Genomic DNA, 27,288 nt, shown 5'->3' with positions numbered 1-27,288 from the left:
GCCTCCAGAGGGAAGAGGAGAGAAGGAAGGAGGAGAGGCAGATGCCTTCTTTCCATCTTCTGCCTGATCTTCATGAGTTTTCTGCCTGGTTTCCCACCTCTGGTCAGAGTGGGAAGAGACAGGGCTGCCTCCCATAGTGCCCTGTGCATTTCCTTCCTGATCTCCATGAGTCTCCTGCCTAGTCTCTAGCTCTGCATCAATGAGTGGTGGACGCGTTTCATTGTGCCCTGCCTGTCTTCTACTTGATCTCCAGCTTCCAAAGGGAAGAGGAGAGAAGGAAAAAAGAGAGGCAGTAACATGATGCTCTGTGGGTCTCCCCCCTGATTGCCAGGAGTTTCATGGCTGTTCTTCAGACTCCCCTGAGAGTGGGAAGAGGAGAGGTGACCACGATCCATCATGCTCCTTCCTCTTCTTGATCTCCATCAATTCTCTACCTGGTTTTCAGGTTCTACAAGGAAGAGGATAGGAAAGGAAGAGTAAGGAGAAGTGAATGCTTCCACATGTATCCTGCCTTATCTCTATGAATTTCCCATCTGGTCTCAGGCCTCTGGATCTAAGAGGAGAGACAGCAATCTCCATTGTATGTCCAGGAAGCTCCTGCCAGATCTCCTATCACTAGATAGAAGAGGAAGGAAAAAAGAGAAAAGGAGATCTTACCTCATGCTCCTGTCTGCTCTCCATGTCTTCTGTCTCATCTCCACCCTTTAGTGGAAGTGAGAAGAAGAGAGGAGGATGTCTTTCACCATGCCCTGTCCATCTCCTGCCTAGTATCAAGGAGAGGCCTATATGACTTTTATCTCCTGCATAGCCTTTAGCCTGTGGATAGAAGAGTGAATCACTGTGTGATTCAGTGTCCTTTCTGACTCTTGCCTCAGTTCCATCCTCTGGATGGAAGAGTAGAGGAGAAAGGAGCAGAGTCAGATGCCATCTGTTGTGCACTGAATGCCTCCTGCCTCATCTACCTGTTCTCCACAAGTCTTCTGCCTGGTCTTCTGACAGGTATCCATTCTCCAATGGGAGTGTAAAGAGAAAAGGTAAGTGCATTCCATCATGCCGTGGGCTTCTCCATCCTCAGCTACATGAACCTATTGCCAAGTCTCCAAGATCTGGAGTGAAGAGGAGAGGTGAGTGCCGTCCATGGGCTATGCCTGTCTCCTGCCTGACTTCCATCCTCTAAAGAGAAGAGGTAAAAAAAAAAAGCAGAGGCAGGTGTCTTCCATCATGCTCTGTGGGTCTCCTGCCTGGTCTCCATGAGTCTTCCACCTACTCTCTAGCTTCTGGGGAGGATGGGAAGAGGAGAGGTGGGTTCCTTCTATCATGCCTTGTGCATTTGCTTCATGATCTCCAGCCTGTTGACTGGTCTCTAGCCTCTAGATGAAAGAGGATAGATGAGCACTTTCTATTGTGCTTTGTCTGTCTCCTGTCTGAATTCTAGCCTTCAAAGGGAAAAGGAAAGAAGGAAAAGGCAAAGGCAAACACCTTCCATCATGCTCCATGGGCCTCCTTTCTGCTTTCCATGCGTCTTCTGCCTGCTTTTCTACCTCTGGTGAGAGTGGGAAGAGAAGTGAAAGCCTTCCATAGTGCCTTGTGCATTTCCTTCCTGATTTCCATGAGCCTCATACTTGTTATACAGTCCCTACATTGAAGAGGAGAGGTGTGTACCTTCCATTTTTCCGTACCTGTCTTCTGCCTGGTCACCAACCACCAAAGGAAAGAGAAGAGAGGAGATGAGGAGAGGCAGGTACCTTTCATCATGTTCCAAGGGTTTCTTTCTTGATTTTCATGAGTCTCTTAGTTCATCTCCATGGATTTTCTCCCTGGGCTTCAGCTTCCAGTAGAAATGGGAAGAGGGAAGGTGGGCATTTTTCATAATGCCCAATCCTCTTGTTTCTGATCTCCATGAGTGTCATACATAGTGTTCAGCCTCAGGAAGGAAGAATGGAAGAGAGAGTAGAACCAGAAGCCTCATCGTGTTCCACATTTTTTCTGTCTGACCTCTATGAATCTCTCATCTCATCTCCAGTCTCTGGATCCAAGAGAAGAGATGGGCAGCTTCCATGGTTTCTTGTATGTATCCTTCCCGATCACTTATTCTCCTGTCTCATCTTCAGCATGCCCTGAGAGTGAGAAGAAAGATGGAACCTTACACTGTTTCCTGTGAATCTCCTGCCTGATCTCCATAAGTCTACTGCTTGGATTCTAGCCTTGAGTGGGAGTGGGAAGAGGAGAGTTAGGTGTCCCACCTGTCTCCTCCTTGATCTCCATCCTCAGCAGGGAAGAGGAGAGAAAAGAGGTAGGCATGTTTCATCATTCTTGTGTATCTTCTGCCTGGTCTCTACAAGTTCCCTTCCTTGTCTCATGTTGGGTCTCCACTTGTCAATGGGAGTGGAAAGAGAATAGGTAGGTGTATTCTACCATATCTCATGCTTTGCCATGTTCATATCCACCAATCTCCTGCCAAGTCTCCAGGATCTGGATTGAAGAGGAGAGGCGGCTACTTTCTATTTGATTTACCTGCCTTCTACCTGATATCCAACCTCCAAAGGGAAGAGGAGAGGAGAGAGGAGAGGAAGGTAGCTTCCATCACACTCCTTGGGTCTCCTCCAGGATTTCCATGAGTCTTCTGCCTGATTTCCAACTACTGCTAAGAGTGAAAAGTGTATGACTTTCATAGTTCTCCATGCAACTCCATCCTGATTTCCATGACCCTCCTACCTGTTCTCCAGCCCCCAGATCAAAAAGGAGAGGTGGTTGTGTTCCATTGTGCCATGTCTGTCTTCTGCCTGATTTTCAGCCTATAAAGGAAATATGAGAGAAAGAAAGAGGAGAGGCAAGTATTTTCTTTCATGTTCCATGAGTGTCTTCCCTGATTTCCATGAGTCTCCTGCCTGGTTTCAGCCTCCAGTGGCAGTAGAAAGAAGGGAGATGGACATTTTCTATCATGTCCATTCCTCTCTTTCCTGATCTCAATGAGTCTTTTACCTGGTTTTCAGCCTCTGCAGGGAAGAGGAGAGGAGAGAGGGAAGAAAAGCAGAGGCCTCCTAATGCTCCACATTTATCCTGTCTGACCTCTCTGTGTCTCCCTTCTGGTCTCCAGCCTCTGGCTCCAAGAGGAGAGGTGGGTATCTTTTATTTCTCCTTGCATGTATCCTTCCTGATAGCTATTAGTCTCTTGTCTGGTCTCCAGCATCCACTGGGAATGGGAAGAAGAAAGATGAGCATCATCCCCCTTTTGCCTGCACATCTCCTGCCTGATCTCTATGAGTCTACTGCCTGATCTCCAGTCTCTGGTGGAAATGATCAAGGGAGAGTGAAGTGCCTTCCATCATGCCCCATTTTCCTCCTTCCAGATTTCCACAAGTCTCTTGCCTAGTTTCCAGCCTCCATATAGACGAGGAGTGGTGGGCATTTCCCACTGTGAGCTATCTTTCTCCTGCCTGATCATCAATCTCCAAAGAGAAGAGGAGAGAAGATAAGAGAGGCAGGCACCTCTCACTATGCTCCAAACGTTGCCCTCCCGATTTCCATGAGTCTCCTGCCTGGTCTCCAGTGTTCCATGGGACTGGAAAGAGGGAAAGTGGGTATCTCACCATGCTTCATGCCTCTCCTTCTTTATATCCACAGCCTCTGGATCAAAAGGCACAGGTGAGTGTGTTCTATTGGATCATGTCTGAATAGTCTCCAAAGGGAAGGGGAGAGAAGGAAAGAGGAGAAACAGTTGCCTTCCATCATGCTCCATGGGCATCCTCTCTGATTTCCATGAGTCTCCTGCTTGATCTTCATGAGTCTTTTACCTGATCTCCCACCTCTGCTGAGGAAAAAGAGAAGAAGCAGGTGCCTTTCATCATGCCCAATGCATTTACTTCTTCATCTCCATGAATCTCCTGCCTGGTCTCCACCATCTGGATTGAAGAGGAGACATGGGTAGTTTGAATTGTGCCCTGCATATTCTCTGCCTTCTCTGGAGCAGCAAGCACCTTCTCAGTCTTCCTCCCTGATTTCCATGAGTCTTCTTCATGTCTATGAATGTTCTGCCTGTCTCCAGCCTTGGGTGAAAGTGGGAAGAGGGGAGGTGGTCAACTTCCAATGTGCACATTCCTCTTTTTCCTGATGTCCATGACTTTCCTTCCTAATTTTCAGCCTCTATAGGGAAGAGGAGAAGAGAAGAGGGGAAAGGAGAAGCAGAGATCTCATGGTCCTCCACATTTACCCCATCTGACCTCTATGAAAATGTCATCTGGTCTCCAGTCTCTGTCTCCAAGAGGAGAGGTGAGTCCTTTCTGATCACTATTAGTCTTCATTCTGGTCTCCAGCATCCACTGTGAGTGAAAAGAGGAAAGATGGGCACCTTCCATTATGCCCTACATATCTCCTACCCAATATCTAGCATTCATTGGGAAAGGGAGAGAAGAAAAGAGGAGAGGCAGGTATCTTTCATCATGCTCTCTGGTTCTCTTCCCTGATTTCCATGATTCATCTGTCTGTTCTCCAGCCTCCAAGGGAATGGAAAGAGGGGAAGTGGGCATCTTCCATAAAGCCCAATGCCTCTCCTTCTTGATTTCCATGAGTCCCATACTTATTCTCCAGTGTCTACATCAAAGAGGAAAGGTGGGTGCTTCCATTGTGCCATTACTGTCTCCTGCCTGATCTCCAACTTCCAAATAGAAGAAGAGAGAAGGAAAGACCAGAGGCAGGTACCTTTCATCACATTCCATGGGTCTTCCCCCTGATTTCCAAGAGACTCCTCTGGGTCTGACAAATGTTTGTTCAAGGGAATTCTGATTCTCAGTCTCAGACTATGGGACCCATTGAGGGGCATGGTATGGCAGCCTGCATTGGGGAAGTCAGCAATACCTTAGTAAAGCAATCCAGTTGTAGTGGGTGGCCCTGCTGTGGGGAGAAACTTGCTGTTTTTATGGAAGGACAAGGGAATGCCCACAACCAACTTATTGTTATAGTGTAGCCATTGAAAGAGAAGTGAACCTGACAAGTTTTCTCTAGTCACCTTGGATCATAATCAAGGGAAGTTAAAACTACAGTGACTCCACCCTCCTCTAGCTTCCCCTGGGATCTCTCTTCTCCCATCCAGGCCAACTCTCTTTCTTACATTAGCTTCTGTGGTCCAGTTTGGATTCATTCTCTCAGAAGTGGAGCTCAAGAAGTCTTTGCAGCTTTGTAACCAATTCTTTTCACCCCCTTGATTTTTCCTTATTTTTTCTTTTCCTCCAAGTCACTTCCTATACATTTTGATTATATCTGGAGCAGGTAACATGACTTAGTAGATAAGAAAAGGGAAGTAATAAGTAACTAAGTGTAGTTCAACCAAATCACAAATACACATCTGCCATGTTAGCATCTTGCCCCCCAGAGCTTGTTGTACAAGGATGCCACTTTTACACCCCTTAGCACCATCAGAATTGTCACATAACCAGGATGAATACTCTCACAGTGACATAGTCCTTTTCTCATCTCCCTTATCATCACTTCTGTAGCCCCAGAATCCTCAGTCTCACATGGCTATTACCATCACTATCATCTTCAAGGCCATCACCATTATATTATCACTTTTAGATCATAACCACGACTTTCTTTTTTAGATACGTTTTATTCTGAACTAAAACACAAAAAATTACATTTCCAGACAATATCAGAACATAAAAAAGGATGTTTTATGTAGAGAGGAATCTCCATTTCATACTCTATTTTATTTTTAAAATGATAAAATTAATTCTGGACATTGCTCTCAAAACTATTCTTCTGTTTGTGTCCTCTAATGAATTTGATCATGTTTTCTTCTATTTTTTAAAAAAGTCATCAATGGACCTCCTTTTTGATATTACTATTATTACTGACAAAACCTTACAATAAATGGTTCACCTTTTTTTTTTTACTTCACTGTGCATCAGTTCATATTACCCATGACTTTCTAAGATTATTTTTCATAATTTCCTGTGGCCTAATAATACTCCAAAATAACAAAAATTTTGTTTTGGGTATATTGCATACCATGATCTCTTGTGGCTTTTAGTAAAGGCTGCCAGTGTGTCAACCTGATTGTAATGTAATACACAAAATTGATTCTTAAATCAATTGATTCTTAAATACCTCTTTCTGACTTGTTTTCCAGGGCAATTGTTGCTATCCTGTGTATTACATTTGTTGTACTTGAATAAGTTTGTTGGTACTTAAATTCTCTCTTTTTGGATGCTTGGAGTATTTTTTCCTTCACTTGAGAGCTCTGAATTGGCTATAAGGTTCTGGGGCCCTCATAAATCTTTGAATTCTTTTAAGGAAGTGATTAGTGGATCTTTTCTATCTAAAATTTGCCCTCTGATTCTAATAAATTTGAGGCAATTTTCTTTGATAATTTCTTATACTACGGAGTCCAAACCTTTTAAAATTACATTTTCAAGAAAAACTGATTCTCAAATATTCCTTTTTCACTTGTTTTTACAAGGTAATTGTTATCACTTACATTGCATTTTTTCAACTTAAACCTAAATCCCTATCTTGTACCATATTGAGCCAAACATAAAAAATCAACACACTGACCATATTTGGAAATGGATTCTACAATTAATCCACAATATCTCTCCTGAGGAATGGGAAGCATACCTTACCATCAGACTCTGTGGTTGTAATTGGATGCTGCCTCAATAAGACTTTTGAAATTGGTCATTATTGTTTTCTTTCACATTAACATGGTCATCTCTCCCACCATCAATTTTACATCAGGAACATTGCTTTCACATTCCTACTATCTTGTCACATTAGAACCATCAGCACCACCACGTCCTCATCATTTTCACTTTCCAAAGGTCATGACCAACATTGTCAAAATCCCATAAGTATCACTGTCACATTCTCAGCTCCATCACTTTTACACTCTTACAATCCAGTATCATTTGATCACTATCCGCACTGGAACCTTCACTATCAGATCTCCACCATCATCATTTTTACATCCCATCAATCACTGTCACATGCCCACTAATAATGCTTTCATATTCCTACTATCAAAGTCATGTCAAAACTATAAACGCTGTTATGAAATCACCATTAGAGATTATATCCCGATTATCTCCATCTCCATTATCATCCCATTATCAGCAACTTCATCTTGCCAATACGCTATTGCATCTATACTATCAATGAAAAATATTATGATATTCCTAGCAAACCCAACATTTTCATCAATCCTGCTTCATGTTCTTCCAAGTTAAACACAGGGACAATAATAAGGATATTTCCCTTTCCTTCTTCAATGTACTCTTCAGAGGAGTTCTAGAAATGCCATTCGTACATCAACCTCTTGAAATCTTACACTCAGAATCTCTTTCAGACTTAACAATAGCATCTTCATTTTACACAAAAAATGCTTAGGGGAAGATGGCGGATTAGGTAAGAAAATTTCAAGCTCTCAAAAATTTCCTCCACAAAAAAAAGACAAAATAGCGCCTCTGGGAAAACATAGAGTGGTGAAACAAATAAAGAGTAGGAGCAGAACAGGGGTTCTCTTGAGACAGACAGAGAAGACCTGAAGAAAAATCCCAGGATGAGATTTCCTTCCTGTGAAGAGTAAACACCTGAATGCTAGGGTCCACTTTAACAAGTAGCAACAAGCTGCTTAAACAAAAAGCTGAAAACCATTGGGTTAGTTGGTTTGGGAGGCTGCCTGGCCCCAGTCATGGGAACTTTTACCCCCATGGACAGTGAATTGTCTTCTGAAACCTCAGGTGTTTCCTCAATGCCAGACCCAGCTGTGCAGTGCAGAGCAGCAGGGGCCAAGAAGGAACTAGCACTCCCCTGGGGAATTCAGAAGCAGCAGGGAGGGGACACTGCTGGCTGTGGGTACCTACAGGAGGATGGAGTTCAAGGTCAGTAGGGAGAACTAAAGAGAATCAGAGACCAGAGGGAACACTCCCCATACCCCAACACTTGAGGTGATTATAAAAACTAAATTTTTATGAAAAACTAAAATAATGCACAGCAACTGACAAAGAATCCAACCATAGAGAGCTACTATGGGAACAGAAAAGACTGGGGTTCATCTTCAGAGCAGGGTACTGAAGCAAAGAAACCCTCTTCAATTCCAAAGAGTAAGGTCAGATGGTCACCTGCCCCCCAAAAAAATTTGTTGAAGAACTTAAAAAAGACTTTTCAAAACAAATGAGAGAAATGGAGGAAAAATTAAGAAGAAAAATAAGAATAATACGAGAAAACCAAGAAGGTTATGACAAGAAAGTCAATCAATTAGAAAAAGAGATCCAGAATCTTAAGGATGAAAATGACTCCTTGAAAATCAGAATTGGACAAGGGGAAGTTATAAGAGATGAAGAAATAATAAGAAATAAAGCATAAAGAATGAAAAAATAGAGAAGAATGTAAAACATAAGACAAACAACGGATCTAGAGAACAGATCAAGAAGAGAAAACATAAGAATAATTGGACTACCTGAAAGTTCTGATCAAAAAAGAATCTTGATACAATACTAAAAGAAATAATTAAAGAAAATCATCCTGAAGCATTAGAAAGAGAGGGGAAAGTAGAAACAGAATAAATCCACCAATCACCACCTAAAAGAGATCATACAAGGAAAACTCACAGAAAAGTTGTAGTTAAATTCCAAAACCCCAAGATCAAGGACAAAATATCATGAGCCACAAGAAAAAAACAATTTACATATGATGGTATCACAATTAGAATCACACGAGACCTAGCATTGGCGACACTAAAATATCACAGGTCTTGGAACACTATATATCAAAGAGCAAAAGAACTGGGCCTCTGGCCAAAAATATCATATCCAGCAAAGCTAAGAATAATTCTGAATGAAAACATGGACATTTGATCAACTGTCAGACTTTCAGGACTGTATCTTTTAAAAAAAATCCTCTGAACTCAATAGTAGCTTTGAAATACAAGAGAAAGAGAAATATAAGATACATACCAATGACCAATTATACGGTGCTAAATAAGGATAGAATGTTTACTTTTTACGTATGGAAAATGTAAAGCTTACATCTAAGATTGTTACCAGTAATTAGGTAGCTTATAAGAAAGATTGGGGTAGATCTGAGTATGATATAATTTCAAAAAGTAAAACCATTCAAGATCAGCTGAAAGAGTAATTACCTCAGACAAATGAGATGCAAGAGGAAAACCAACATAGGGGAATTAGGTGGTGGGGATGGGCTGTTAGTTCTGGAAATATACTTTTGTCAGGAATGAGTTTAATGGGGGGAAATATATATATATATATATACACATACATATATACATATATATATATATACATACATATATATATACATATATATATATACACACACACACACATCTAAATGAGTATAAAAATCTTCTAAATTTAGAAATAAATAGAACTCTGAGGGAATAGGGAGGAGAAGATAGAGATCTTTAGAGAGGAGGGTGAGGGAATAGGTTAAAAGGGAGACATAGGTCTTTAGATTTAGAGGAATGTGAGAATAATGGAGGGAGCTTTATAGGGGAGGGGACAAAATAGGTCAAAGGGGTATATAAAAGGGTGTTTAGATTTAGGGGAATGGGAGGATAAGGGAAAGATTGCTGGAGGGGGGTAGCTTAAGTAATAGGAGGGAAAAATAGCAGGTAGAAGTAAAGTAGAGGAGTTAGGAGAGATACACAAAAAGAGATGTGCACAAACATAAAAACAAGATTAGGTGTAGAATCTCTTAGGATAAGTATAGGTTTATATATGTATGTATGTGTATATATGTATACCTGTATGTATATATGAGTACCTATATATAAATATGTCCATGCTCAATTATAGCCTTGGGGTGACAGGTAGGTGGGAGAAAGGGAGAAAAAAAGAACAAAGTAAAAAGTGTACAGCAGAGAACAAAAGAAAACCTACAAGGAAGCAAAGAAGGACAGCTTTCATCTTAATGCATAGTATATAGGCTTTCTTGAAATGAAAACTTATTGCTATATATTTTGAATCCTCTCCTATGTTTTGTCGTGCACGACATGTTTTTTCTTTTTTTATTTTACATTCAAGTTTATGTTTCTTTTAATTTTCTTATTATGTATTTAAGTTTGAATATTTGCCTAAAAATTTTTAAAAAGAAAAAAATTGCTTAGCATTTGATCGAGATGCTCCCACAATGACTTTGATTGAGTCAAGGAAGGAAATAGGACCTGTTCACATTAGTGAGTCAATAAAAAAGCGTTCTCATCTAGTTAACGTACCAGAACCCAAATGAGGGTGTTTTCAACTCTATACTGAAATGAGCAAAACAAATACACACAATGGCTATATCTGAAAATGGATGTCTTTTTACTTTGTGTCTATCTTCTCTTTCTTGTGGGGTGATCATGAGGGAAGGGGTAAGAAGCTTCATTATAGGTACTATAGAGACATGGCTGTGCATTGTATTGATCACAGTTCTCAAATATTACAAACCCAGAGGGGGACCAAGATAAACTCACAAACATTTACTTTCACTTTTCGCCATAGTGGTCAAGGAACAGAAAATGGATTTATTTATATGAGTATGCAAGGGCACTCTGGGTTTTGAGTGAACTAGTATACATTTACTAGTGATGTGGAGCTGCAGAATTATTTTCTTAATAGTTTCCTTAATTGTTTATTAAGTAATTATTTTCTTTTAATAAATAATTATTTGTAATAATTATTATATTAACTGCATATTATATAAACATTATGACTGTTAATATTGTTTTTATTTATTCATATTTTCATTTTATTATATTTATGTATATAATTAAACACTATATTATTTTCTTATAAGAATTAAAGTTACTAACTGTTTTCTTAATTTCTAATAATTGATTTTTAAATCAGGATGACTATAAACTAGAGAAGGAAAAAGAAAGAAAAGGATGTTGAGTGAATTCTTTTTTAAAGGCCTGGCAAAATTTTGATTGTTAACAGTTATTACAACAACATGAGAGAAATCACTTGGGAGGATAATTTGATATTATTATTTGTTTTGAATTCACATATAATTTTTTGAATTATCATTGTCAATACCCCACTATTCAAGGGAAATGCCAGAAGCTGCTCAAAGGGAGTGTGATCTAAGAACTGCTACAGGTGGATGCTCATACCTAGCAAAGTTGAGGGGATGACCTTGCATAGGTAAAAGTGGGATCTTATTGATTCAGTTTCCCCATATTATTTTTCCTTTTTGAACAAGAATATTTAGCACTGACTTGGGAGATTTTAATTTTGGGTATGAGACTCCTAGAAGTTTACCTTTTGGGTTCATTTCAGGAGGTCAAAAGTGAAATCCTTCTATCTTTACTTTGCATTATGTTTCTAACAAATTTGACAGTTCATGATCTCTTGAAGTACAGACTTATGGCTTCTCTTTAATTACGGTTTTCAGAGAGTCGAAGTAATTCTGAAATTATCTCCCTTGGACCTGTTTTCCAGGTAAGTTGTTTTTGATGTCTGCCACATTTTTTCTATGTTTTAAATCTTTTGATTTCATTCTTGCACTAATTGCTCTCTCATCGAGTCACTGATTTCTGTTTAGTTGAGTCCCTTTTTGAGTAAGGTTTAACACTTTACTTTCCATACTACTTCCTTCCAATAACTTCTTTGTGAGATGTTAGTTCATTTTTTTTTCTGAGTGTTTGCACAGCCTTTTTGGAAAACCCATTTTTTCCCTTTGATTCTCCTCTTGAAGTTATTTCAAAGCTACTCCTTCTTTTATAGAATCTCTAGATCAACAAGTTTTAGGGGGTAGTGATTTCCTTCAGGCTGTGCCAGGAAAAGGCTCTGCCCCCTCTGCTCTTTTGGATGAGTTGATTGGCAATGTTGGTCTTCCTCAGGGTCACCTTAGATCATCTGATGATCTACAACTCCTAAGGACACACTTCCTGGATCACTGCAATCGTAAAAACCTGTTCCAGTAATTAGTTCATTTTAATTCCCAGGGCCTTATTTTATCTGGGCCTCCCTTTCAAGGTATCCACTCCAAACTTTGACAGAAATCCATTACATTCCCATGATAATAACATGAGTAAGCTATGCAAAATAAACATTAATTTGCTAACAACAGATTATTCATAGCTAAAAACTATACAACACATATATTATACAAATAAAAAATAAAATTTAAGTAAGGAAAATAATAAAAAGGGACAGTGCAGCAATTAGTAAATACATGAACTAAGATGTGTGGTTTCATCAAGGCACACTTGATTGTACATCACTGTACAAAATAGGATAGGTAGGCATCATCCATTATACCCAATGGGTTTCCTGCCTGACATCCATAAGTCTCCTAACTGGTGGTGAGCCTCTGAATGAACGAGAAGAGATGGGCACTTTAAATTGTGTCTTCCCTTTCTCCTGCCTGACCTCCAGCCTCCAGGACAAAGAGGAGAGGAGGCGACAGCAGAGAAGAAGGGAGTATTTCATTGTGTGCCACAGGTATTCTGCCTGATCTCTATGAATCTCCATTCTGGTCTCAAACCTCTGTATCTAAGAGGATAGGCAGGCTTTCCATTGTGCCCCCAAGAGATTCTTGCCAGATCCCCCATTATTGAATAGAAAAGGAAGGAGAGAAGAGAAGAGGAAGGCACCTTATTTCATACACCCTGGATCTCCTGCCTGCTCTCCAACAGTTTTCTGCCTCATCTCTAACCTTTAGTGAAAGTGAGAAGAGAGTGCCTTTCACCATGCCATGCATATTTACTACTTGATCTCAATAACTTTCCTATATTGCCTCTAGTTTCTTGATCAAAGAGAAGTGAGAATTTTCCAGTTCGTCCAGAATATCTTTTTTTTTGACTGCCTGCCTCTGAATAGAAGAGAGATATTTGCTATTCAAAGTTCCCTTTCTGTCTCCAGTTTCCAGATGGAAGAGGATATGCCTGCTTGTCTCTTGCCTCATCTCCAGCCTCCAGAGGAAAGAGGAGAAGAAGGGAGAGGAGATCTGGGAGTGCCTGCCAGAATGCTCCAGGAGTCTCCTGCCTGATTTTCATGTAGCCCCTGACTGATCTTCATGAGTGTCTTCCCTGGACTCTAGCCTCCACTGCAAATGGGAAGAGGAGAGTCAAGTGCCTTCCCTTGGACTCCATCTTCCTCTGCCCTGATCTCCATCCTCTGCAGGGAAGGGAAGAGGGAAGAGAATAGGTGAACCCAATTGATCATTTCCATGTATCATCTCCTGCCTGATCTCCACAAGTTTCCTGCCTAGTGTCCTGACAGGTCTCCAATCTATGACTGGAGTGAGAAGAGAAAAGGTAGGTGCATTCCATCCTGCCCCACGCTTCTCCATCCTGATTACCATGAGCTTCCAGGATCTGGATCATGGAGAAGCAGTGGCTTTCCATTGGGCCATGCCTGTCTCCTCCCTGATCTCCAGACCCCACAGGGAAGAGCAGAAGAGGAAAGAGCAGAGGCAGGTGCATTCTTTCTGTCTCCTGCCTGATCTGCATGAGTTTTCTGCCTGGTTGCCTTCCTCTGGTCAGAATGGGAAGAGACGTGGGTACCTCCCACAGTGCACTGCACATTTCCTTCTTGATCTCCACAAGTCTCCTGCCTCACCTCTAGGTTCTGCATCAGCACAGAGTGGTGGACCCTTTCCATTGTTCCCAGCCTGTCTTCTACCTGATCTCCAGCCTCCAAAGGGAAGAGGAGAGAAGGAAAGAAGAGAGGCAGTAACGTGATGTTCTGTGGGTCTCCTCCTTGATTCCCATGAGTTTCCTGGCTGTTCTTCAGATTCCATTGAGACTGGGAAGAGGAGAGATGACCAAGGTCCATTATGCCCATTCCTCTGCTTGATATCCATGAGGATTCTACCTGATTTTCAGGCTCCATGAGGAAGAGGAGAGGAAAGGGAGAGTAAGGACAAGTGAATGCCTCCACATGTATCCTGCCTGATTTCTATGAATTTCCCTTCTGGTCACAAGCTTCTGGATCCAAGAGGAGAGGTGGACATCCTCCATGGTACCCCCAGAAGGTTGCTGCAAGGTTTCCCATCATGGGATAGAAGAGGAAGGAGAGAAGAAGAAAGGAAGGGACCTTACTTCATGCTCCTTCCTACTCTCCATAAGTCTTCTGCCTCATCTCCAGCCTTTAGTGGAAGTGAGAAGAAGAGAGAAGGGTGTCTTTCACCATGTCCTGTCCTTCTCCTGCCTGGTATCAATGAGTGACCTATATGAATTCTATCTCCATCCTAACCTCTAGCCTATGGATAGAAGAGAGATGTGTGCCATTCACAGTACCCTTTCTGTCTCCTGTCTCACCTCCATTCTCTGGATGGAAGAGGAGAGAAGGAAGGAGCAGAGGCAAATGCCTTCTGTAGTGCCATGAATGTCTCCTGCCTCATCTCTAGACTCTGGAGGTAAGAGGAGAGAAGGATGCAAAAGAGAGAGATGCCTTCTGTTGTGCTATGCATGTCTCCTGCCTGATCTCCAGTCTGAAACGGAAGAGGAAAGGAGGAAAGAGCAGAGGCAGGTGCTTTCCATCATGCTCCAAGGGACATCTGCCTGGTCTCTAGTTCCTACGGAAGATCTGGGAAGAAGAAAGGAGGGTTTGTTCCATCATGCCCAGTGCATTTTCTTCCCAATCTAAATGAATCTCTTGACTGGACACTAGCCTCCAGTGGGAGTGGAAAGAGGAGAGTCAGGTACCTTCCAATGTACCCCATCTGTATCTCCCTTGATCTCTTTCCTCAGCAGGCAAAAGGAGAGGTATGCACATATCAACATGCTTGTGTTTCTTCTACCTGGTCTCCACTAGTCTTCTGCCCAGTTTTCTGACAGGTCTCCAGTCTCCAATGGGAGTAGAAAAAGAAAAGGTAAGTGCATTCCATCACGCCCTGAGCTTCTCCATCCTCAGCTTCTCCATCCTCAGCTACATGAATCTCCTGCCATGTCTCAAAGATCTGGATTAAAGAGGGGCGGTGAGTGCCTTCTATGGGCCATACCTGTCTCCTGCCTGACTTCCATCCTCCAAATGGAAGAAGAGAGAAGGAAAGAGTAGAGGCAAGTGACTTCCATCATGCTCCATGGGTCTCCTGCCTGGTCTCTACGAGTTTTCCACCTGCTCTCTAGCCCCTGGGTGGGGGAATGGGAAGAGAGATTCGTACCTTTCATCATGCCCTGTGCATTTACTTCATGATATCCAGCTCTGTTACTGGTCTCCAGCCTCTAGATCAAAGAGAAGAGGTGACCACTTTCCATTGTGCTTTGTCTGTCTCCTGTCTGAATTCTAGCCTAAAGGAAAGAAAAAAACAGGCAGGCACCTTCCATCATGTTCCATGGGTTGCCTGCCTGGTCTCCATAGGTCTTCCACCTGCTCCCTAGCCTCTGGGCAGGATGGGATGGGGGGAGGTGGGTTCCTTTCATCATGCTCTGTGCATTTATTTCATGATCTCCAGTCTTGTGACTGGTCTACAGTCTCTAGATGAAAGAGGAGAGGTGAGCGCTTTCCATCGTGCTTTGCCTGTCTTCTGTCTGAATTCTAGTCTCTGAAGAGAAAAGGAAAGAAGGAAAAGAAAAAGGCAGACACCTTCCATCATACTCCATGGGCCTTTGTTCTGTTTCCCATGCATCTTCTGCCTGGTTTTCCAGCTCTGATCAGAAGGGGAAAAGAAGTGGGTGCCTTATATAGTGCCCTTTGCAATTCCTTCCCGATTTCCATGAACTTCATACTTGACATGCAGGCCCTAGATTGAAGAGGAGAGGTGGGTACCTTCCCTTTTTCCATACCTGTCTTCAGCCTGATCTCCAACCGTCAAAGGAAAGAGGAGAAAGGAGATGAGGAGAGGCAAGTACCTTCCATCATGTGGCAAGGGTTTCTTGCTTTATTTCTATGAGTCTCCTACTTCATCACCATGAATTTTCTGCCTGGTCTCCAGCATGCAGTAGAAATGGGAAGAGAGGAGGTGGGCATTTTTCATAATGCCCATTCCTCTCATTTCTGATCTCCATGAGTGCCATACATAGTGTTCAACCTCAGGAAGGAAGAATGGAAGAGGGAGTAGAAGCAGAAGCCTCATCATGTTCCACATTTTCCCTGTCTGACCTCAATGAATCTCCCATCTGGTCTCCAGTCCCTGAATCCAAGAGAAGAGGTGGGCACCTTCCATGGTTTCTTGTATGTATCCTTTCTGATCACGATTAGTCTACTGTCTGATCTCCTGCATGCCCTGGAAGTGTGAATAAAAAAGATGGGCACTTTACACTGTTTCCTGTGAATCTCCTGCCTGCTGTCCATAAGTTTTCTGCTTGGATTCTAGCCTGCAGTGGAAGTGGGAAGAGGAGAGTCAGGTGCCCCATCTACCTCCTCCTTGATCTCCATCCTCAGCAGAGAAGAGGAGAAAAGAGAAGAGGTAGGCATGTTTCATCATTCTTGTGTATCTTCTGTCTGGTCTCTACAAGTTCCCTTCCTTGTCTCATGTTGGGTCTCCAGTTGCCAATGGGAGTGGAAAGAGAAGAGGTAGGTACATTCTACCATGTCCTGTGCTATGCCATGTTCCTCTTCATAAATCCCCTGCCAAGTCTCTAGGATCTGGATTGAAGAGGAGAAGTAGCTATTTTCTATTTGCTTTGCCTGCCTTCTACCTGATATCCAACCTCCAAAGGGAAGAGGAGAGAAGGAAAGAGGAGAGACAGGTAGCTTCCATCACACTCCATGGGTCTCCTCCAGGATTTCCATGAGTCTTCTGCCTGATTTCCAACTACTGCTAAGAGTGAAAAGTGTATGACTTTCATAGTTCTCCATTCAACTCCTTCCTGATTTCCAAAACCCTCCTACCTGTTCTCCAGCCCCTAGATCAAAAAGGAGAGGTGGTTGTGTTCCATTGTGCCATGTCTGTCTTCTGCCTGATTTCCAGCCTACAAAGGAAATATGAGAGAAGCAAAGAGGAGAGACAGGAATCTTCTTTCATGCTCCATAGGTCTCCCCACTGATATCTATGAGTCTTCTGCCTCGTTTCCAGCCTCCAGTGGCAGTAGAAAGAAGGGAGGTGGACATTTTCTATCATACCCCTTCTTCTCCTTCCTGATCTCAATGAGTCTTGTACCTGGTTTTCAGCCTCTTCAGGGAAGAGGAGAAGAGAGAAATAGAGAAGAGAAGCAGAGGCCTCATAATGCTCCACACTTATCCTGTCTGACTTCTATGAGTCTCCCTTCTGGTCTCCAGCCTCTGGCTCCAAGAGGAGAGGTGGGTATCTTTTATTTCTCCTTGCATGTATCCTTCCGGATAGCTATTAGTCTCTTGTCTGATCTCCAGCATCCACTGGGAATGGGAAGAGGAAAGATGAGCATCATCCCCCTTTTGCCTGCACATCTCCTGCCTGATCTCTATGAGTCTACTGCCTGATCTCCAGTCTCTGGTGGAAATGATCAAGGGAGAGTGAAGTGCCTTCCATCATGCCCCATTTTCCTCCTTCCAGATTTCCACAAGTCTCTTGCCTAGTCTCCAGCCTCCATATAGATGAGGAGTGGTGGGCATTTTCCACTGTGAGCTATCTTACTCCTGCCTAATCATCAATCTCCAAAGAGAAGAGGAGAGAAGATAAGAGAGGCAGGCACCTCTCCCTATGCTCCATACATCTCCCTCTTGATCTCCATGAGTCTCCTGTTTGGTCTCCAGTGTCCAGTGGGAGTGGGAAGCAGGGAGTTGGATATCTCCATCATGCCTCATGCCTGTACTTCCTGATTTCCACAGCCTCTGGATCAAAAAACAGAGATGGACATATTGCATTGGGTCATGTCTGAATAGCCTCCAAAGGGAAAGGGAGAAAAGGAGAGAAGAGAGGCAAGCACCTTTCATTATGCTCCATAAGTCTCCCTTCTGATTTCTGTGAGTCTCCTGCTTGGTTTCCAGTGTCCAGTGGAAGTGGGAAGAGGGGAGGAGTATCTCCATCATACCTCATGCCTCTCCTTCCAGATTTCCACAGCCTCTTGATCAAAAGGCAGAGGTGAGTGTGTTACACTGGATCATGTCAGAATAGCCTCCAAAGGGAAGAGGAGAGCAGGAAAGAGGAGAGCAGGTGCCTACCGTTATGCTCTATGTTTGTCCTCTGTGATTTCCATGAGTCTCCTGCCTGGTCTCCTGTGTCCAGTGGAAGTGAGAATAGAGGAAGTGAGTATCTCCATCACATCTCATGAATGTCCTTCTTGATTTCCACAGCCTCTTGATCAAAAGGCAGGGGTGAGTGAGTTCCACTGGGTCATGGTATAATAGCCTCCAAAGGGATGAGGGGAGAAGGAAAGAAGAGAAGCAGGTGCCTTCCATCATACCCAGTGCATTTACTTCTTCATCTCCATAAATCTCTTGCCTGGTCTCAAGATTGAAGATTAGACATGAACACTTTCCATTGTGCCCTGCATATTCTCTGCTTTATCTGGAGCAGCAAGCACCTTCTGAATCTTCCTCCCTGATCTCCATGAGTCTTTTTCATCTCTATGAATCTTATGCCTGTGTCCAGTCTTGGCTGAAATTGGGTAGAGGGGAGGTAGGCAACTTCCATTGTGTGCATTCCTCTCTTTCCTGATGTCCATGACTTTCCTTCCTAATTTTCAGCCTCTGCAGGAGGAGGAAAAGAGAAGAGGGGAAAGGAGAAGCAGAGTTCCCATTGTCCTCCACATATATCCCATCTGGCTTCTATGGAAATATCATCTGGTCTCCAGTTTCTGGCTACAAGAGGAGATATGGCTCCTTTCTGATCACTATTAGTCTCGTTTCTACTTTCCAGTATCCACTGGGAGTGAGAAGAGGAAAGATGGGCACCTTCCATTATGCCCTACAAATCTACTGTCTGATATCTAGCTGTCAGTATGAAAAGGAGAGAAGAAAAGAGGAGAAGCAGGTACCTTTCATTATGCTCCCTGGGTCTATTACTTGATTTTCATGAAACTTCTGTCTGTTCTTCAGCCTCCAAGGGAATGGAAAGAGGGGAAGTGGGCATCTTCCACAGAGCTCAGTGCCTCTCCTTCATTTCCATGAGTCCCATACTTATTCTCCAATGTCTACATCAAAGAGGAAAGGTGGGTGCTTCTGTGCCGTTACTGTCTCCTGCCTGATCTCCAACTTCCAAATAGAAGAAGAGAGAAGGAAAGACCAGAGGCAGGTACCTTTCATCACATTCCATGGGTCTTCCCCCTGATTTCCAAGAGACTCCTCTGGGTCTGACAAATGTTTGTTCAAGGGAATTCTGATTCTCAGTCTCCAAGGACTATGGGACCCATTGAGGGGCATGGTATGGCAGCCTGCATTAGGGAAGTCAGCAATACCTTAGTAAAGCAATCCAGTTGTAGTGGGTGGCCCTGCTGTGGGGAGAAACTTGCTGCTTTTATGGAAAGACAAGGGAATGCCCACAACCAACTTTTGTTATAGTGTAGCCATTGAAAGGGAAATGAACTTGACAAATTTCCTCTAGTCACCTTGGATCATGGTCAAGGGAAGTTAAAACTACAATGACTCCACCCTCCTCTAGCTTTCCCTGGGATCTCTCTTCTCCCATCAAGGCCAACTCTCGTTCTTACATTAGTTTCCGTGGTCCAGTATGGATTCATTCTCTCAGAAGTGGAGCTCAAAAAGCCTTTGCAGCTTTGTAACCAATTCTTTTCACCTCCTTGATTTTTCCTTACCTTTTCATTTCTGCCAAGTCACTTCCTATACATTTTGATTCTATCTGGAGCAGGAAACATGACTGCGTTAGTGGATAAGAAAAGAGAAGTAAGAAGTAACTAAGTGTAGTTCAACCAAATGACAGGTACACATTGGTCATGTTTAGAATTAGGGTCTTGTCCCCAGAGTCTGTTGTAAAAGGATACCAATTTTACATCCCCTAGCACCATCAGAATTGTCACATAACCAGGATGAATACTCTCACAGTGACATAGTCCTTTTCACATCTACATCACCATCACTTCTGTAGCTCCACAATCCTCAGGCTCACATGGCTATTACCAGCACTATCATCTTCAAGGCCATCACTGTTATAACACCACATTTAGAACATAACCATTACACCTCCAGAATAGGATCCACTTTAACAACTAGCAACAAGCTGCTTAAGCAACAAGCACCAAGTCCTGGAGTTAGCAGGTTGGAGAGGCTGCCTGGCCCCAGCCACAGGACCTTTTACCCCCAGGGACAGTGAATTGGATGTCTGAGCTCGGAAGATTGAGGGGACCTCTTCTGATGAGAAGTACCAGATCCAGCTATGCTGAGGAGAGCAGCAGGGGGCAAGAAGGAACCAACACTCCCCAATGAGTACAGAAGCAGTGGGGCGGGATGCCAATGGCTATGGACATTTACAGGAGGCTGGAGGTCTGGATTTGAGTTCAAGGTCAGAAAGGAGAACTGAACAGGATCAGAGGCCAGAGGCAACATCCCCATTACACCAGGACTAAACATGATTGTAAAAACTAAATTTTTACAAACAAAAAAATGCACAAAGGAGAAAGAATCCAACCATAGAGAGTTACTATGGGAATAGAGATGCCAGGGTTCATCTTCAGAGGAGGACACTGAAGCAAATAAACCCTCTTCTACTCCAAAGAGTAATGTCAAATGGTCCCCTGACCAAAAAGAATTCATTTAAGAACTTAAAAAAAGACTTTACAAATCAAATGAGAGAGAAGGAAAAATTAAAAAGAAAAATAAGAATAACATAAGAAAACCAAGATTATGACAAGAAAGTCAGTCAATTAGAAAAAGAATTTCAGAATTTTAAGGAAGAAAATAACTTCTTGAAAATCAGAATTGGAGAAGGGGAAGTCAGCAAAGTTATAAGGATGTTTTAAAAGTTATGAAAGACATAGAGAAGAAATATATATGTGTGTGTATATATTATATATATATAGATAAAGAATGAAAAAATAGAAGAGAATGTGAAACTTCTCATAAGGAAAACAATGGATCTAGAGAACAGATCAAGAAGAGAAAACACAAGAATAATTGGTCTACCTGAAAGTTCTGATGAAAAAAAGAATCTTGATACAATAATATAAGAAATAATTAAAGAAAATTGTCCCAAAGCATTAGAACAAAAGGGGAAAGCAGAAACAGAAAAAATCCACCAATCACCATCTGAAAGACTTCCTACAAGGAAAACTCACCAAAATATTAGTTACATTCCCAAACTCCCAGAAAGGACAAGATATTATGAGCCACAAGGAAAAAATAATTTATACATGTTGGTACCACAATTAGAATCACACAAGACCTAGCACTGACGACACTAAAAGACTGCAGGTCTAAGAACACTATATTGAGACACAAAAGATCTGGGCCTCTGACCAAAACTATCATACCCACTTAAGTTAAGAATAATTCTGAATGAAAAAAAATGGACATTTTACAAACTGTCAGATGTTCAGAACTCTATTTAATAAAAAAAAAACTCTGAAATCAATAGAAGACTTGAAATATAAGAGGCAAGAGAAATATAAGATATATACAATGACAAATTGCAGGGTATTAAATAAGAATAGAATGTTAACGTGCTATGTATGGAAAATATAAAACCTATGTCTAAGATAGTTATTAGTAATTAGGTAGCTCATAAAAAGATTGGGGTAGACCTGGGTATAATATGACTTCAAAAAAGAAAACCATTCAAGAACAATAAAAATAATAATTATATTATACATATGAGGTAAAAGAGGAAGATCCAATAGAGAAGAACCAGGGGTGAGGTGCTCTTAGTTCTGGAACCTGACTTTTGTTGGGAATCCATTAAAGAGGAGAAAATACATATACATCCAGAAAAGAATAAAAATCTAAATTTAGAAAGAAAGAAAACTCTAAGGTGATAAGGAGGGGAAGAAGATAAAGGAGGGATCTTTGGAGAGCAGGGTGAGAGAATAGATTAAATGGGGAACATAGAAGGGTTTTTAGATTTAGGGGAATGTGACGATAATGGAGGGAGCTTTAGAGGGGAGGGGCAGAATAGGTTAAAGGGGTATATAAAAGGGTGTTTAAATTTAGGGGAATGGGAGAATAAGGGAAAGATTGCTGGAGTAGGGGTAGGTTAAGTTATAGGAGGGTAGTGTAGAAGTAAAGTAGAGGAGTTATGAAAGATACGAAAAAAGAGATATGCACAAACATAGAAACAGATTAGGTGTAGAATCTCTTAGGGAAAGTATAGGCCTATGTATGTATGTATGCATGTATACCTGTATATGTATATGAGTACCTATATATAAATATATTCATGCTCAATTGTAGCCTTGGGGTGGCGGGTAGGTGGGAGGAACGAGGAAAATGGAATAAAGTAAAAAAATGTAGAGCAGAGAACAAAAGAAATCCTACAAGGAAGCAAAGATTGACAGCTTTCATCTTAATATACGTTAATATAAAGGCTTCCTTGAAATGATATTATGGCTATATATTCTGAATCTTCTCCTATATTATGTTGTACACATGATACTTTTTTATTTTATTTAAGTTTAATATTTATATCTATGTTTCTTTTTCTTTTCGTATTATGTACTCAAGTTTTAATATTTGCCTAAAATTGAAAAAAACAATAAAAAAGAAATTGCTTAACATTTGATTGAGAGTCTCCCACAATGACTTTGATTGAATTGAGGAAGGAAATAGGATCTGTTCACATTAGTGAGTCAATAAAAAAGCTTTACGTACCAGAGTCCAAATGAGGGTGCTTTCAACTCTGTCCTGAAACAAGAAAAACAAATACACACTATGGCCGCATCTGAAAATATATGTCTTTGTACATTGTGTCTATTTCCTCTTCGTTGAGGGTAGAATATGAGGGAGGGGGTAAGAAGCTTCATTACAGATACTTTAGAGACATGGCTGCGCATTGCATTGATCAGAGTTCTCAAACATTACAAAGCCAAAGGGTGACTAAAAGAAGCTCACAAATATTTATTTTTGCTTTTCAAAATAACTGTCAAAAACCAGAAAATGGACTTACTTTATATGAGGATGCAGGGGCACTCAGGATTTTCAGTGAACTACTATATACTTATTAGCTATGTGGAACCACAGAATTATTTTCTTAATAATTTTTAATAGCATCCTTAATTTCTGTTATATAGTTATTGTCTTTTCATAAGTAATCATTTTAATAATTATAATATTAACTCTATATTATATAAACATCCTATAATGACTATTAATATTATTTATTTATATTTAATGTATATGTTTATATAATTAAACACTACATATTTATTTTATAAAATATAATTTTTCTTTAATAATTATATTTATTAACTGTTTTCTTAATTTCTAATGATTGAGTTTTAAATCAAGATGAATATAAACAAGAGAAGGAAAAAAGAAGAAAAGAATGTTGTGTGAATTCTTTTTTAAAGCCCTGGCAAAATTTTTATTGTTAACTGTTATTGCAACATGAGTCTTCTGCCAGGTTTTCCACTTCTGGCAAAAGTGAGAAGTGAACTACTGTATATGTATTATTTATGTTGAACAGCAGAATTATTCTCTTAATAATTCTATTAATTTTTCCTTAATTTATTTATTATATAATTATTTTCTTTTAATAAAATTATTTTAGGAATTTTTATATTAACCGTATATTGTATAAACATATTATACTGATTATTAATATCTTTATTTAGATTTTTGTTTATTATATAACATATTTATTTGTGTATTTAAACAATATATTTATTTTATATTACTATACCTATGGTATTTTCACTTTATAATTATCATTATTAACTATTTTCTTAATTTCTAATGATTGATTTGTAAATCAGGAAGAATTTAAACTAGAGAAAGAAAAAAGAATAAAGGATATTGAGTGAATTCTTTTTTAAAGGCTTGGTAAAGGTTTTATTGTTAACTGTTATTGCAACAACATGAGAGAAATCACTTGGGACTCTAATTTGATATTACTATGAGTTCTGAATTCACATAAAAGTGTTTGAATTGTCACTATCAATAATCCACCATTCAAGGAAAATGCCAGAAGCTGCTCAAAGGAGTGTGATCCAAGAACTGCTACAGCTGGATGCTCATGCCTAGGAAAGTTGAGGGGATGACCTTGCATAGGTAAAGGTGGGATCTTGTTGACTCAGTTTCCTCATTGTAGTTTTCCTTTTTCAACAGGACTGTTTAGCACTGACTTGGGAGATTTTTATTTTGGATATGAGACTCCTTGAACTGTACCTTTTGGGTTAATTTCAGGAGCTCATATGTGGATTCCTTCTATCTTTCCTTTGCCTTATGTTTCTAACAAATTTGACTGTTCAAGAATTCTTGAAGTACAGAATCATGACTTCCTTTTAATCATGGTTTTCACAGAGTCTAAGTAATTCTTAAATTGTTTCCCTTTGACCTGTTTTCCAGGTAAGTTGTTTTTGATGTCTGATATCGTATATATTTCCCATGTTTTAAATCTTTTGATTTTGTTCTTCTAATAATTGCTCTCTCGTGGATTCACTGATTTCTGTTTGGGGGAGAGCACTTTTTTAACACTTAATCTTCTATACCAATTGTTTGTTATAATCCAGTGTCATATGATTACCGTCAGCACTAGAACCTTTACTGCCAGATCTCCACCATCATCATTTTCTTATCCCCATGAATCATTATCACATACCCACTAATGATACTTTCACATGCCTACTATCAAAGTCATGTCAAAATTATAAACACTTATATAATCACCATTAGAGATTATATCCCCATCATCAGCAACTTCACCTTGGTAATACACTATTACATATATACCATTAATGTAAAGTTTTAGACCATTCCTAGCCAACCCAACATTTTCATCAATCTTGCTTCATGTTCTTCCAAGGTAAACACAGGGACAAAGACTTTCCTTGACATTTCCCTTCCCTTACATAACTGACTCCTCAATGTGGTCTTCAGGGAAGTGCTAGAAATGTATGCTTACATCAACCTCTTGAATCCTTATACTCAGAACCTCTTTCACAACTTAGCAATACCATCTTCATTTTACAAAAAAATGCTTAGGGGAAGATGGTGGAGTAGGTCAGAAAATGTCAAGCACTCAAGATTGTCCTCCACAAAAAAAAAACAAAAAACAAACAAACAAACATAAAATAGTGCCTCTGGGCAAAAGTAGAGAGGTGAAACAAACAAAGAGGAGGGTCAGAACAGGAGTTCTCTTGGGACAGACGGAGAAGACCAGAAGAAAAATCCCAGGATGAGATTTTCTCCCTGTTAAGAGTAAACACCTCCAGGATAAGATCCACTTTAACAAGTGGAAACAAGTTGCTTAAGCAACAAGCACCAAACCCTGGAGTTAGTAGGTTAGAGAGGCTACCTGACCTGAGTCACAGGACCTTTTACCCCCAGGGACAGTGAATTGGGTGTCTGAGCCCAGAAGATTGAGGGAATGTCTGCTGACAAGGAATGCCAGACCCAGTTATGCTGAGGAGAGCAGCAGGGGGCAAGAAGGAACCAGCACTCCCCAATGAGTGCAAAAGCAGTGGGGCAGGGATGCTGATGGCTGTGGGCACTGACAGGAGGCTGGAGGTCTGGATTTGAGTTCAAGGTCAGGGGGGAGAACTGAACAGGATCAGAGGCCGGAGGCAACATCCCCCATACCACAGAAGTAGATGTGATTATAAAAACTAAATTTTTACAAACACAAAAATGCACAGGCAAAGGAGAAAGAAGCCAACCATGGAGAACTACCATGGGAAGAGAGATGCCAGGGTTCATCTTCAGAGGAAGACGCTGAAGCAAATAAACCCTCTTCTACTCCAAAGAGTAATGTCAAATGATCACCTACCCAAAAACAATTCACTGAAGAATTTAAAAAGACTTTATAAATCAAATGAGAGAGATGGAGGAAAAATTAAAAAGAAAAATAAGAATAACATAAGAAAACCAAGAAGACTGTGAAAAGAAATCCATTCAATTAGAAAAAGAATTCATGGATCTTAAGGAAGAAAATATCTTCTAGAAAATCAGAATTGGACAAGGGGAAGTCAGCAAAGTTGCAAGAGATGTTATGAAAGTTATAGACGACACAGAGAAGAAATTTATATATATATATATATCAAGAATGAAAAATAGAAGAGAATGTGAAATATCTCATAAGAAAAACAACAGATCTACAGAACAGATGAAGAAGAAAAATATAAGAATAATTAGACTACATGAAAGTTCAGGTAAAAAAAGCATCTTGATTGAATAATACAATAAATAAAGTTCTGAAGCATTAGAACAAGAGGGGAAAGCAGAAACAGAAAAAATCCACCAATCACCACCTGAAAGACTTCCTAAAAGGAAAGCGCACAAAAATATACAGTTAAACTCCAAAACTCCCAGACCAAGGACAAAAATATTATGAGCCACAAGAAAACAATTTACATATGATGGTACCATAATTAGAATCACACAAGACTTAACATTGATGACACTATAAATTCACAGGTGTAGAACACTATATTGAAGAGCAAAGGAACTGGGCTTCTGGCCAAAAATATCATACCCACCTAAGTTAATAATAATTCTGAAAGAAAAAAAAATGGACATTTGATCAACGGTCAGATGTTCAGGACTCTATTTTTAAAAAAAACCCAACCCTGAAATCAATAGAAGATTTGAAATACGAGAGTCAAGAGAAATAAAAGATACATACCAATGACTAGCTACAAGGCACTAAATAAGGATAGAATGTTTACCTGTTATGTATGGAAAATATTAAATGTCTATGTCTAAGTTGTTATTAGTAATTAAGTAGCTTATAAGAAAGACTGGGGTAGACCTGGGTATAATATGACTTCAAAAGGGAAAACTGTTGAAGCATAGTTAAAGAGTACTTATCTTATTCAAATGAGGTACAGGAGGAAGATCTAATACAGAGGGGTTGGGGGGGGGGTGCTGTTAGTTCTGGAAACCTACTTTTGTTGGGAATGGATTAAAGAGAGGAAAATACATCTACACCTAGAAAAGTATAAAAAAATCTAAATTTAGAAAGAAACAAAACTCTAAGGGGATAGGGAAGGGGAGAAGATAAAAGAGCGATACTTAGTGAGGAGGGTGAGGGACTAGATTAAAAGGGGGACATAGAAAGTCCTTTAGATTTAGGGGAATGCGAGGACAATGGAGGGAGCTTTAGAGGGGAGGGGGGCAGAATAGGTCAAAGGGGTATATAAAAGGGTGTTTGGATTTAGGGGAACAGGAGGATAAGGGAAAGATTGCTGGAGTGGGGGTAGGGTAAATAATAGGAGAGCAGTATAGCAGGTAGAAGTAAAGTAGAGGATCTGGGAAAGATAGGGAAAAGGAGATAAGCACACACATAAAAACAAGATTAGGTGTAGAATCTCTTAGG

General features: G+C 40.5%; 1 long non-coding RNA gene across 1 annotated transcript in view; it reads right to left on the bottom strand.

Moving 5' to 3' along the window:
* The window catches only part of LOC140515343 (uncharacterized), a 69,081-nt gene extending 46,003 nt beyond the window's left edge, over positions 1-23,078 (bottom strand). Inside the window, exon 1 of the long non-coding RNA XR_011970983.1 lies at positions 22,626-23,078. This is a non-coding gene — a long non-coding RNA (uncharacterized lncRNA). The remainder of the gene's footprint in view (positions 1-22,625) is intronic.
* Between the last annotated feature and the right edge of the window lie 4,210 nt (positions 23,079-27,288).

Source organism: Notamacropus eugenii, chromosome X (genome assembly GCF_028372415.1).
Source record: "Notamacropus eugenii isolate mMacEug1 chromosome X, mMacEug1.pri_v2, whole genome shotgun sequence".
In the NCBI taxonomy this organism is placed as follows: Eukaryota; Metazoa; Chordata; class Mammalia; order Diprotodontia; family Macropodidae; genus Notamacropus; species Notamacropus eugenii.
This window is presented reverse-complemented; position numbering and strand designations above follow the sequence as displayed.